This window comes from Meleagris gallopavo, chromosome 2, assembly GCF_000146605.3.
Source record: "Meleagris gallopavo isolate NT-WF06-2002-E0010 breed Aviagen turkey brand Nicholas breeding stock chromosome 2, Turkey_5.1, whole genome shotgun sequence".
NCBI lineage: Eukaryota > Metazoa > Chordata > Aves > Galliformes > Phasianidae > Meleagris > Meleagris gallopavo.
Window position 1 is genome coordinate 18,329,154 of NC_015012.2, and position 14,852 is coordinate 18,344,005.

Sequence of the window (14,852 nt, forward strand, 5' to 3'; positions counted from 1 at the left end):
CTTTTATCTTTGCCTACAGGGACCCAGGGGGAATGGAAGCAGGAAAAGTATATGGAAACAGGATTTGTACACCTCATGACTTCAAGACTTCTCTTCAAGCCCTACATTTTTTTCACTCCTCCCTTTTCCTGTTCAATAAGATATCAAAGGAGAAAGAGAGCAAGAAAAAAGACAGAGAGAGGCAGGAGCATCGGTTTCAACTTTTTCCAGTGTCTAAACTCTCAGAACAAAAGAATGATATTTAAAGTCTTTCTGAGCCAGGATTAGAGACGGATTTTTCAAATTATAAAGTGAGGAAAGTAAGTCTGGTTTTCATGTACTTACAGCAATCATCTCCAATAGTAATTAAAATAAATCATGGGAAAGGAGTTTCAGTACACAGGGAAGAATTGTCTCTAAAACACCCAGCAGTTTCCTCCAAAATACTTACCATGCTTGCCAAGGCAAATGCAGAGAGAGCTTATCATGTCACAGTTAATATTTGAGGTATATTCTTAAAATTTTCAAAAGCTCCATGAAGATTCAATAGCAACTCTAGTTCCTAGGTGGTTACTAAAGATACATGAAGGTAGTGAATCCAGAATTTCAGATAGGAGCTACTAAAACTGGTCTATCTTGAAACAAGAATATAGCCTTTCTTTAAGCCCAAGTACTCCTTTATATTAACTCTGATAAGGTTTTGCAGAGGGCTGGAGAATGGAATATGTGGATGAGTAGGATAGACAGTGAAAGCAGAAAACCTTCAGGAGTTGTGGCTCCTGGCTATTCTGCACAAGAGTTCTTCAACTAGCCAAGGAGCAGAAGAGGCAAATCTGCACTTCAGAAGAAGGTACCCGGCTCATTTTTCTCTGCAGTCAAAATTGCATTCAAAACCCAGCTTACTTTTGATGAAAATGAGAGACTCCCTGAAGTAAATGAGATTGCCTAAGGCAATTTTAAATACATATATCATTCTTCTTTTATGTTTATAAATTTAGTAATATTATACATTAATGAAATATCTTGAAGTGTCAGACAATAAAAAGGCATTGCAATGTTTTATCCTCCTGCTGTGAGCTATGACTCTTGCTATCAGCTCCTTTCTGTAACGCAGTCTCACAGACAAAATCATAGATGGTTAAAGCATCCCACAGATTTGTACTTTGTCCATAATCTCTTCCCACATTGTAACAATTTGTTACTTGAGTGTAAATCTGATACTTTTGGCTTGAAAACAAAGCATTAAACAATCTGCAAATATGAGCTCATCACTTTGGGCAAGGTGAAAAGGGTCGCTGATGCAGTGCACTCATTGCTGGCACTCAGATATTAGTCAAAACCTCAGGAAACCAGCTTTTAGCATGCTGTCTATTTTCCTTTTCAATAGCCTTTTTTCCATTTCTGACTCTATCACAGTCTAATATGTAGTCACTCAGTTCTTCCCTTTTGTGTGTGTATTTGTGTTATGATTCAGCCTTCTAACATGTATTGTCAAGCAGCTGTGTCTTGTAGAGAGTTTGTGGTAAACTTGAGCGAGAAGGGATTTATTTCATCATTTCCCAAATTCTACCCTTCCCTGTCCCTAGTTCAAGTAGTTTTCTCTAAGAGCAAAGATTTGTAGATACTCTGAAAACCAAACCAAAACAAACCAAACAGCCCAAATATGAGAGAGCATTAGGCAGCAGGAATCCTTGTACTTTGGCAGGTGTAAAACCTCAGCTCTTCATTACACTTGTAGTCTGTGCAGCTCCTCTTCTCCATACTGCTCTGATCAGGCAACACAGAGCTCTCAGCATGCCAGCTACTGGCAGGAGAAAGCTCATACTCCAGATCCTCATTTTTACACTGCCCATTTTAGCCTAAAAATGCTATCAATTTTATTTTATTTTTTTCAAGAGAAGGATGACAAACTCACCAAAGCTAAGACTAAGAGCAGCCACAATAAACTAAAGCACAAAAAATTTGGTAAAGCTTGTTTTAAGTTCTCTTCAAATGATCTAATAGCACTCAATTTTTGTTTGTTTGTTCATTTTTGTTTTCATATATCAGACAATGCAAAATGCAACAGAGTCTAATTCCAGCTATAAACTGTTCAGGCTTTTTAAAAACATCCCAAGGAGACATGCAGGTGCACAAAATTCAGGTATCTGGCCATAACTCAAAGTCCTAGAGCAAAAAAATAACTTCTTTAGTCATTGTGTCAACTGACTCTGTTTTTCCATTTAAGAAACAAAACAACAATAAACTTTAAATGAACTATGAGAAGGAAAATCCTAACTTTTTTTCTTCCCCTCTCCTTCAATTTAACTTGTCTATTTCATTTCCTCCTTTTTTCCAACTGAGTCTGCAGACTGATACACTTCCAGGAGATACTTTTTCTCATGGTACATGTGGGGGAAGTATGAACTCAATACTGGATTCCTATTCAGCAGAACTGCTACTCTGTTCAGATTTGTTACACTCAAGTTCTTCTTCACTGGACCTCAGGCTTATCAAGGAGAAAGGAGGCCACAGCTGGCTAGCCTTAGATAAACTACTTAGCAAGACAACTTTTTGACTGGCCTCCGAGTTCTTCAAGCTTAGAATAAAGACATTGTTCTGGCAAATGGGAGAGAGAAGGATCCTCATGTCAGCAAAACTCAGCTCCTGCTAGGACTGGAAAAGTCTAAGAAGAACTGAAAGTCAGAAAAACTTCATATGTCTTCCATGGAGACCTCTCGGTAAGGAAGACTGCTAAGACAGAGCTAATGCAAGAGACCTGAATTCTCTTAACTAACGTACTGAAAGCCAATAAACTTGGATCAGAAGCTCGCAGTGTTCACCTTAATCATTCTCCAGCACCTTTAAGCACGATGCTATAACACTAACATCGCACTTGCCCCAAAAGCATAGAATAGAAAAATTAAGAAAGAGCTGTTGTAACTGAAAGATTTATTTATTTTACTCTTGTAGGTTGAGTCCTGCAATAAAAACAAGTGATAGAAACATAGCACTTTCCTTTGAGGTCTGTGTGATCCTGAGGTGCAGCATCTCTGATTGAATATTCTATGCTTAAAGTAAATAGTTGCAAGAAGGATGGGTAGAGGAAACTAAAGGAAGGAAGACAGAAACTTTATAGCTGACTATAAAAGTCTATGAAGAATTGGTCCTAGCGCAGTCAAAGCAGTATCTGAGGTAGACTGAAAACTGCAATGAACTAGAATGGTTTTTCAAATTCAGTCACAGTTTCAAGAGTGAGGCGATCATGCCTGTATAAGTAGCAAATGGCACAAGGGATCAGGCTAGGAAAGAGATGTGGATCCCCATCTCACTCACAGCCCTGACTGGGAATGGCATGGCTTTCTGCTGAGAACTGGAGAAGCAGAAAGAGAAACAGTATTGGATGAAGCCCTAAACCTAAGAAAAACTGCAGATTATAGAAAAGACCAGTCAGAGACTGTTGTGAGATCTTTATGAAAGCACGTTGTTTCAAAGCTGCTGCATCTGCAGATGGAACAGGAAGGGTGGTCGCAGTGCAGCACCAGGCCACAAGATGGCAAAACTCAGAAATTGACCTCAAATCAGACCTCATCTAGAACAATGTAATAACATTAACATTTGAGGATTCAAACTACAAAAATCAATAACTTTAATAAAAATGGCCATAATTTTTCTACAGTTCCCTTGAATTATAACTTTAACGAATTGCCAGCCTTTTAAAACAAATCCCTGAATATGACTTCTATGTGCCCCAACTTAATCCTTCTTTTATCTCCAGCCCCAAGTGAAAGATCACTTCTTTGCTTTGCAAGAGACGCTAAATGCAAGCTAAGGACGATCGCTCATTATCAGATTATAATCTAAGATATGAGAGTTCCAGGAACATTACAAAAAGCCATGGCTCCATTAACGGTTTCAGTTTAGGTCTTTGGAGACAAACGTCTAATTGCAAGCACAGCAAGTGCACATAGCATTAAGATTGTTGGTCCTGCCTCATTAAGGTGGATGCATTTGATCATCCCTTTCAGTCCTCTTCCAGTGGTTCTTTATTAATTAGCTACTGCATTGGCAGAGTCAGCACAGAGGCTCAAAAATACCCTGAAAGCTGAATTATGACTAAAATAGCATGACAGCCTAGTGTTAGAGCATTTGCATAGTTACATGTATCCTCAGAACAAAGACAAGAGAGATTCATTGGCAGGTTTTGTCAACTCCACATTGACATGCAAAATACTGCTCTTAATGAGCACAATCTCTCGAAGTTTCTTCCAACCTCTTTTATTCTATGAGTCTATGAAAATTGCACTAAAAACAATGATTCCCTATTAGAACAGTGATTCCATAGAAAGCTTTCATTTGTCTAATGACGTGAGACCTTTTTAGCAGCCCCTCTGATGAGTCTCTGAAAACATTTGGGAGAAACTCTTCTTCAGCAAATGACAAATGCTGGTCCTTCAAGCAGGATCAAGCAGCAGCCATTCCCATCCCTTTGCAACCCTACCCTCATATTTGTTTCTGGGCATCGTTTTGCCAAAGCTAATGTGATTCCTAAGCATCCTGCCCACACATGGGCTGGGTCTGTGTGAGGGCTGTGGAATCCAACACCCACCACATGCCAAACTTCCTTTGTCCTGTCCCGAACCCAAACCACATACAACTGGTGCACTTTAAGCATTTCACCACGTTTGTGAGCACTTAGCCTTTATTTGTTCCTCCAGTCTTTTCACACTACATGTAAATTTCAAATGTTTTCAGAGCCATGGGAGAGCTAATTAAAACATTCAGTGGTTTTACTGTCTGAGCAATGTAAATACAATGTAAAACAGAAAATTAAGGAACGTTTACACAGATGCATACTTGCTCGTTGTAACCATAAAACCTAGCTGTAGGGACCTGGCAAGAGCAGAAGTCTCTTATTCTTCAAAACAAGTTATTCAGCAAAAAAATTAGACACCAAGTTTCAGTGTGAAGAGATACTCTTTGTTACTCTGATCCTTAATTCATTCCTTCAAAGCCACATTTACCTCCTTTTTCTCTCTCTTTTTCCTGGTTTCAATTACTGGTCACTCAATTTATTGCTGAAATGGGTCAAAAGTTGATTTGAAACAAAATATTTGCTTCACACTCTCGAGGTCAGTCCACACACAAGCTTTTTTCCCTTTTACTCATGCAACAGTCTTTTTTGAGTAGTTAGTCCCAGTCACAGTGAATAAGATCCCCTGAAATGCTGGTGACGGGTTATACCCAGGACAGGGAAGGCATTCTGGGATATCGTATTTTCCAGTGCTGGTTGATGTTTCAGTCTGGGATTTCAAGAACACCGACTGTGTTGTTTACACTGCAAAGAAAGGAGCTTTTTCATCAGGGCTAGCTGAGTCATTCCCTGTTAGTTTTATCATTTTGCAAAGAGCGAGAGCTGATGCCTGATCTTTGTCTGACCTTTTATTCAAACTTTTTTCTTTTTTTGCTGGATTCCCAAGTTGTTGTATTCAGTTTAATCATGCCTCAATGATATTCAGAAGAATCAGATGATTTGATGTTATATGATGTCACAGGCAAAAGCGACAGAAATCCCATGAGGTTACCATCCGGTCAAAAAGGTTCAGTGGAAGGATGAGACTTCATCCTAGAACTTTGTTTCTGGGTTCTGATTTATTTTCAGGGCTTTGTGGTATTGCTTTTTTTGGGTGGGCAGAGTGGGGGTGGGCAGGGTTGAGGACTCTTGCTGTTTTTTCCCACAGAGATCGTAAGACAAACAGACCACAGGTCAGGTAATGTAAGCAACAGACTGCAAAAACTTGGCCAAACATCGTAGCCACCCAATTGGCTCTGGAGGAAAAAAATTCATTTAAGTGACACATGTTAATAGTATTGAATTCAAAACAAGTGTTTTGACATCCAGATGTTGGAAAGTGCCATATCCTGATTAACAAAGATATTTTCTGGTCTTTCAGATCTTCCTTCCTTATTTTGATCACAATTCAAGTTTAAGAGAAATTCTTTCCCACTACTGTCTGCTGATCACATCGCTGAAGTATTTCAAAATTTTAACTTCTTTCCTATAAGGAAAAAATGGAAAGCATAACCGCAAATATTTATGTTAGTGTCACTGCTTATTATTGGAAGCTTAGTTCAGTCTGCTGCAGTGCCATTACAAGAACATATCATCAGATAAGGCATTCTGCTCCTCCAGGCATTTTACAACAACATCAACACAAACAACCTTTACAACCTGGGAGACAGAGCGTGTCCCAAATGGAAAGGTGTGAACAACATGCAGAAAAGTCCCTATGTAATTTCTTCTAACTGCAAGGCATTGGAAAGATATTGCTGTTTTACCAATTGGAACAGGCTCTAGATGTAAGGGTTTTGGAGAGTTAATATGGAAAAATATCAACTCTTTCAGAATAGGTGCCACTTGTGATGCTCAGCAGCCAGGTGGATGTTCTGCTGTCTACTCTCCATTACTATGTCAGGACCCCAAATTTTCCTGTAATATGAAAGTATGAGGAGAGGGGAGGAATTTCATGTAAAGGGAAATTTAGGTGAGCATTCAATAATCAGCTTTCAATGCTTTCTAAGGATACAGTAGGTAAATGGTGATGGTAAAATTCCCAAGTTCAGAAAAGTTTGCTGACAGTGAAGATGGTCTCCATATTTTTTAAGGGAAAAGTCACCAGGGATCATGATGCCAGTCCCCTAATTAAAGGGACTATAATTGTCTAAGAGAAACAAGTTTGAGATAGAAGGCACAATAATGTTTATAGTAGCTGACTTTGATCTTTTCCTTCAGGTGTGGTAGCCTTGATCATAATGTTATCCCAATCAATTTAATTGTCAACCAAGCATCCTTGTTTTCTAGGATTGGAAATGAGTTGCAAACCTTACATTTCCTCCTTTACTTTATGGGAAAGACATAGAATGATCTATCTTGCAAATATTGGGTAATATCTTGCAAAGCCCTGTCCTAACCTAACATGACTGAGCAGTGTGGGAGGAGGAAGTAATGACTTCCCCCTGACCTGTGTAACTGACATGAAGCCTGCCAAGAATCACAGCCCTTTTGCTCAAGGGAATACAGGAGCAATTCTTCAGAGAGGAGGCGGGGAATTGGGGCTGAGGGAGGGTAGAAGTATGTCTCCACCTCCTCCTGTGCTCCATATGACAGAAGAGAGTGGCTGCACCACTTAAAAAGAAGTAGTAAATTCCTATCCACCTTCCACTCACAAGGAGTTTGTTTCTGAAGGGTGGGGTGGTGTAGCTGCTGCTTTCTGCATGGATACAGTTTTGCTGTGCCCATCACATGGAGTAGCATATAAAATGCACAGTCTAGCTCATTTAGAAAAGAAAATGGTTTTCCTGCATGGGCAGAAAAGGCTGTGCTGTAAGGATGGAATTTCACAACAGAGCAAAAATTAAAGCACAGCACTGTTTCAGAATTTCTGAGTTCTTATTCTAAACAGCAATAAACCCACCACTCAAACCCCTGCCCGAACAAAATATTAGCATTCTCTCCACACTGGTTACAGCTCACATCCCTCTTAATACCTCCTGCTCTGCCATGAACTGTTTGTATAAGAAAGGCTTATGTTTGAACTGGAATTGGCACAAATAGTTACCCATTGGATATTCCTTTTCTGCAGAAATCTGATCTCTTTCAGTGCTTCACAAATCACAGAATCCACTGAGGACAGAAGTCTGTGTTTTCTTCTTCTCCGAAGAGAGTAAAAAATCGTCAGTAACCCTGACAGCTTCCTGTACTGTGGCTCTCACAGCTTATTCCAGATGAGCCGAACATTAAACTTGCCATAAAAATGTTATGATGGGAGGATGCATCTCTCACAGTACTCAGAAATTATTTAGTGAGTTTCACCATCATCACCCTCAGGCTGTAACTATTCCCCAGCTCTTCTGAGAAGTGAAAACAATAAGAATAAACTTAAATCCAAGCCATAATATGACAAATAAAAATAATGGCTACTATAAGAAACAAAAATGGCTGAAACAAGGCAGAAGAGGCCATTGAGTCTGTGTGCTTTGTGAACAGCTTGACCTCACCTAACCGGATATGGTGAAGAAGTCTGCAAGGATACACCCAAGGCTGTATGCTGGCAGGACAGAAGTTAGCAGAATCATTAACATTGGTAATGACCTCTAAGATCATCTATCCAACTATCCTCCTACCACCAATATTGCTCACAGGACCATGTCCCTCAGTACCACATCTACACGTTTCTTAAACGCTACCAAGGATGGTGACTCTATCACTTCCCTGGGCAACCTGTGCCAGTGCCTCACCACTCTTTCAGAGAAGTTTATGCTAATATGCAACCTGAAACTCCTCTGGCGAAACTTGAAGCCATTACTCTCATCCTATCACTGTTACCCAGAAGATGATGATAAACCCCACCACATGACAACCTCCCTTCAGGCATTTGTAGACAGGGCAGTTTTTCCAGCAAGAGGATGTGTCTTTTCCCTGCCTCTGCTGCTTGCTCACTATGAAATGTCAGTGACTACACAACACGATGCATGTGCTCTGCTCCATTCTCCTCTTGATTCACCCAGTAGCATTGCATATGAAAAGCCCTGAAGAAAAAGGAAAACTTGTGTCCTTTATGGACCACTGTGGACAAGCAGGCAGTATTTTGCCAGTGGTTGCCCATTGAGGATCTTATTCCTCTGATTTTCTTCCATCTGATCAGCTGTGCCTCTATCATAGTCTATTTGGTTATGTCATTGTTAGCTTGTTTGATATGGGTAAGAAACCTTGAAAGTGCTTCATATTCTTAAGAGATCTGGATTTTCTCAAGAAAAAAAGTTCTGATGTTTCTCAAGTCTCCCTCCCTTTCTCCTTCTGAAATGGTTTTAGAGATGTGGAATGTTGTGGGAAATTACTCAGAATGTAATAAAAATGTACATGTAAGAAAAAATCTAGCTCACAGCCTCCTTGGCTGGAGTGATGTCCCAGGGTTGGATCCAGCTCAGCAATGCTCTTTGGCCTTTCTGTAGTTTTCTCTTTCCAGGATCACATCCCTCATTCAGTCTCTGCTTCCTCTCTCTCACCCACACACACCACATAAATACACAGACACATACAGCTCTGACATACATTTATTTCTATGGCACAGGATACCCCCAAAGCTTGTTTTCTCTTTTACAAAGTTTAGGCAGCCCCTCAACAGAGCACCTCCCTTCTCTGTTCCCTGGTCTCCAGCTAGATACAAATACTCCAAAACACAGTTTATTTGTTGGATCTGCTTTAACCACTTGATCACCACACCAGCCATTTCTCCTCTACACTTATTTCATAAGAATTAACAAGAACACTATAGGAAAGCACTGGTTGTTCTTTTTTTGTACTTTAAGACGTTATTTTGAGTGATCTTTTTACACAAATGCACACTTACAGCTTACCAAAATGTTACTGACAAATAAAAATTGAAAATACCTTCTAAAAAAATGTGGATATTAACTATGCAGAGTCTTTTGAAAGTTTCTCTAAGTGTGCCTCTAAAGATTAAAAAAAAAAAGTCTATTTAAATGTATTAAAGGGTGTTACTCCAAATCCAAGTTTTTCCAAACAGGAACAGACCAAAATTTCATTGGTTTCATAACAGTTTTAACCTTTGCATCCAGAAGTAGCTTCAGTGTTCAGAGCTATACATTCATGAGTCATTCACTCCACCTCTTTTATACCTCCAAATGTTCCTGCCATTACTGTTTAGCAAATAGCATTCTGTTTACATCTTTTATGTGAGGAAGCAGAACATTTTTGTAACTGAAAGGTCTATTGAAGGTGATAATTACTATTCAGAAGATTATTACAGACATCAACTTGCTGACTTGAGGCTCATGCTGAATTAAATGACTCATGCAATTCAGCAGCATAGAGATGGGCTTTCCAAAGCCAAATAAAAGCACAAACTGAGGAATTTATTTCACGATGGCACTCAATTCTAAGCATGTAATAGCATTGCTGAAGTTGATTAGAGCATTTGCATGTTTAAATACAGACTTTAGTACTGTGCTTGGTCACACCATAAATGAGTATAGCTTTGATACGTAAATAGTTTAGAAAACACTCTGTACTTAAAATAACTTCTTACCCTTTAGGAACCCTTATGCATTTCAAGTTTTCCATGCCTTAGGTCTCATTGTCACAGAAGCACATAGTGCAGAGCACGTTACAGCTCTGGGCCAGTCCCAGGGTCACTTTTCTTGGGAGATCCACTTGGATCTGGCCAGCGTGCCCCTTCCCACCCAATGCACTAGATCTGCTGCTCTCAAGGCACTGCTGAATACCCATTCAGCTCTGCAGAAGGATTCCAGGTGGAGTTTAAGTGATGCAGAGATTTCCAAAAGGACAAGTTTCACCCGCTAAGTTGCAGGACACATCCTGAAGCCACATGCTGCCCACAGCCCAGACCTACAGCTGAACACAGCAGCAGAAGGCGGGTCTCCCAGACTTGTAAATTTTACCATTTACATCTATTATTCAAGCTTTGAAGGCACTGCTCTGGGGAACACTTACTTCTAGATGTCCGTGTAATATTCTGCAAGCCTCCCATGCTGATGAGAACCAAAAAAGGGGTCAACGCTTCCTCCGCACTGTGCTAGTTTTTTCCAGGTTGACAGCCAACACTGACACTAGTCTGTTTTCCAGGATAGTTGTTCTTTGGATGAACAGCTCCCTAGGAACACTACAAAAGCCATCACAAAGAGAAAAAGCTGTAGCATGTCTCTGCTATCCTCTCATATGATGTATTTACAGAAATATGGTATTACACTTAGTTTCCTTCAGTCTGGTGGCATGCATCTGTCTCCATGCTTCATGTGGAATGGGCAGAAATACAGGCACAAGGAGGAAATGGAGCTGAGGGGGGCTGGTATCACCTCCTCCTCCTCACAACAGAGACGGGCAGATAGGGAAAAATCTGCTCAGCACTAGCGCACAACTCAGTTTAATAGAATAGCTTATGTTGAAGGGGATCTAAAAGATCTCCCAGTTCCAACCTGCTTGCCATGGGCAAGGCTGCCAACCACTAGATCAGGCTGCTTTGAACACCTCCAGAGATGGGGCAAGTCTTGCACAGAGGCTGTGTTTCTGTGGTGAAGCACAAGAAGAAAAATTGAAAGAGGCAAGGCTAAGAGCAAATTAATACTCTTTGCTCTCCCTTTAAACTTGCCTGTAAGAGTCTATGTAATTAGCCTCTTGAAGAAGGGGTATTTTTTTTTTTATTTTTATTTTTATTTTTTTTTTAACACGCAGCCTTCACTTCATGGCTACATGGCCGGTGTGAGTGTTTATGTCAGGTATGAAATGCTTCCTAGCCACAAAGAACAACCTTTGTACTGCACCAAAAAGCCATTCTTTACAGATGTTGAAGTAATGAGTGGACTCAGAGTAACAACACATGGCCACCTTACCTGCTGTGGACTAATAAGTGCTTGCTTCTTTCTAAGTCACTCTTTCCAGTCTTCAATTTTCAAACTATCCCATCTCCAGTACCTGACAAATCCTATCACCATCATAATGATGATGTCTCTTCTAACAACTTTTTTGGAAGACTCCTGCAGGCTGAGGGTTTGCTCTAGGATCTCATCTGCAGAAGAAAGTGTTTGCTTGTATGTCAGATGTTGCCTATACGTATAGCAAACATAAGTTATCACTGCCCCAAAGATATCAGTCAGAATAAGAGGTGCTTTACAAAAAAAAAAAAAAAAAAAGTATTTGTACTGGTAAGCTTTTGTGTTCTGTAGAAAATAGTTCTCTAGCAAGTTACACATAGGGCTAGACTACAGTTTATGATTTAAGCCCAATCTAAATAACATTTGCAAATGAGAAAGCATGAAAGCACGCAGAGGAGTAATGTAGTCTCCTGCAGAGAATTCTCAGGGTGTCAATCCAAAGTTATTACTGTTTGCTGGTAATACCACACATGCTTTAGCTGCGCAAGTCTAAATATTATATTGGTGGGCACAGCAGCCATTATTTGTCTGCCATGCCTTGTGTAACACTGTAATATGATGGAAAGCATAACAGTGACATTGAGTATTAAGATTAGTAATGAACTCTAAGATCATCTAGTCCAACCATCCACTTACCACCAATATTGCCCACAGAACCAAGTCCCTCAGTACCATAGCTACATGTTTCTTGAACGCTACCAGGGATGGTGACTCTATCACTTCCCTGGGCAGCCTCCACCAGTGCCTCACCACACTTTCAGAGAAGTTTGCCCTAATATGTAACCTGAAACTCCTCTGGTGTAAAGTCTTACTCTGCAGCAAGTGAGAACTTGTCAAATACAACAGAAACAAAGGAAAAAGCCTGCAAAGGAAAGAACGTACTGACCTTTAGAAGAACTCAAGTAGACTGGGATCTCCAGCAAGATACCCTTACCTCCACTTCCAACCCTTAAATGAGATCTGGGAAGGGGTGGATCCTGGCTCCAGACCTTCCAGTCACTCAGGCACACTGCATGCACCTGAGCTCCCTTGGCTTGGCCTTGCTTTTCCACCAGGTGCTCAATCACTGGTTCAAGCCTTGACTTAGCATTTCCACTACAGCTTGTCACTACCACAGCATAGAACTTAAAAATCAAAGCAACAACTCTGTGCTGACAGACAAAGATCCTGGTGCTTTCAACAAATACTAACTACATCTCAGTTGCATAAAATGCTTAAAGTCTCCAAGAGAAGAGCTCAAAGTAGTGGAGAGTTGTACTTATCTTTTATAAAATTTCAAATTCAGTGTTCAGTGTTCATGTGAAGAAATGATAGTAAGCAATAGAAAAAAAAAAAGAGTAATTCTACAGCTGATTGTACTATGATGCCTTGAAAAAAGAAACCTGTGGAATCATTCATACATCTTTTTAGTTCCAGTATGAAAATTACATCCAGATTACTTTGCTTGAACAGTAGACACTGGAAAGACAGGCAACATTAATTGCAATTTGTGCTACAGCCTAGGAAATTAGTGAACACACCTGCCTTGCATAAATGGCAGCACTCTGCATGCTATGAAATTGCCTCTAAAACAAACATCGGCAAAATTTATTGAGGTTTCTTGCACATTTGAGAGATCTGCTCTGTGTGACGCAGAGAACTTGACTGCGCAAGGTGCATAGTACTGCGGGCTTGAACTTTATAGTGAATGGCAGACAGTCTAATGGGTAATTAAGCAAAGGGCTGTTCTAGTACTCAGCTTTAACGAGGACTGTATTCCAGAGGTGAAAGTATGGAAAAGTAGTTAGATATGATTTGCTGAGAGACTTATAAGGAACCTCAATGCACACATAAGGATGATGTTGACATGGAAGAATAGCTGACCATTTAGTCTGAGTAAACTATTACATAACAACTAAGCTATAATAAAACCCTGATTCCAAATCAAATAAGTCTCCCAGACTGCTTAAAGTGAGTCACCAACAGCTTTATAAACATACAAAATACTTGTCAAGGAAGTCTCTGATAATTTTTTAGTAATTATGTCTGTGAATTGTTCTCTGTTGACATCACTATTAGAAATGGTTTCCCATAAGTTTGCACTGCCTGTTAACATCTGCTCATTAATCACTGAGGCTTTGAATATTTCTTTCATTACAAGTTTATTATGGAGTTTACACGGTCCTGAATCTGGTTGTTCAGAGAGATGCTTAATTAGTGCAGAAACAATAGCTGAAGACAATACAGTTTTATTTTGTATGGATTTTTATGGCTTCAAAAACCTCTTAACAAGACATGATTTCACAAGGCAGTCACAGATGATGAAATATCTGTGCATCTCAGAAATTTGTGAGCAAAAGAAAAACATTTTTCACAGGCTTCAAGGACACTTTCAAGCACTGTCTGCAGTCTGAAAAAAACAATAAAAGTTTTGTATGAAGTATGATTTAGAAGCAAATGCAGAACCAAAATTAGAGGTCAAGCAGTGCTTCCTTAAGACTGTCCTGCAGAGCTGATACAGTAATCAGATACAATTGGCCTAAAAGCAAACACGAAAAAGGAAGGATATAAGCAAGGTCTGATGAAAGATGTTCCTGGAGAATATGATTTTTGAAGAGAGATCAGTTACAACACTGTGTTTTAGAGGCAGGAAGGTCCTAAGTTCAGTGGGAACTGAAGTATCACCACGGGCAGTTCTCTTGACCTTTGTGGTACCTCAGTCAGCTAAGCTGTAAGACTGGGTTCCATTGAAATCCAGATGTTGCCTTTGAATTAAACTACCCTGAGTAAATAAATTACCAGAAGAACTGCATATCTGAAAAATGTCCTAGCCAGAGGTTACTAAAGGATATTACTAATGACAGACAAATGAGGAACATCAGACTGCCATATTTGTAGATACGTCAGCCAGGGATGCTACTTTATGTAATGCTTGGAAGAAAATAAGTAATGAATTTCATTATAAAGGGAAGGGAAGGGAAGGGAAGGGAAGGGAAGGGAAGGGGGAAAAAAAGCCACAGTGCAAAGACAGATGCTACTCTTAAATGAAAACTAAAATACTTTCAGAATCAGCAAGCCAGTGATGAAAACTTCTCATTGCTTTCATAGGCTTTGAAAGTGCAAATAAAATCTTAAGCAGTCTGCCTTGCATGACATAAATATGTGGCTGGTCACAGGCAAATGCGAGGGAAAGAAAATATTTCAGATATCCAGTAACTTCTTTCACTACACTGCAGATGCCATCCCACTCCCATGCAGATGGTGAAAATAAATCAATGGAAAGAGTCCTCAAAGAATCAAACGGGAAGTAATGGTGACAGTTCCAAGACTCTGACCCCAGTCTAACCTGGCTAAGTGCAGGGAGGGTGCAAGTGGTGTCCTCTAGCAGGCAAGTTGGGTCGTATGTTGGCAGTTCTACTCAGCTCAACACTTTGTTGTCCAAC

At 39.9% G+C, this 14,852-nt stretch overlaps 1 long non-coding RNA gene across 1 annotated transcript; it reads right to left on the minus strand.

Annotated features, from left to right (window-relative positions):
- Window positions 1-1,865: 1,865 nt before the first annotated feature.
- LOC109365889 lies at window positions 1,866-12,375 on the minus strand. Its single transcript, XR_002111719.1, has 4 exons — window positions 12,317-12,375; window positions 11,389-11,564; window positions 10,493-10,661; window positions 1,866-6,017 (listed from the first exon to the last, which is right to left on the minus strand). It is a non-coding gene; the product is annotated as an uncharacterized LOC109365889 (long non-coding RNA).
- Window positions 12,376-14,852: the final 2,477 nt, after the last annotated feature.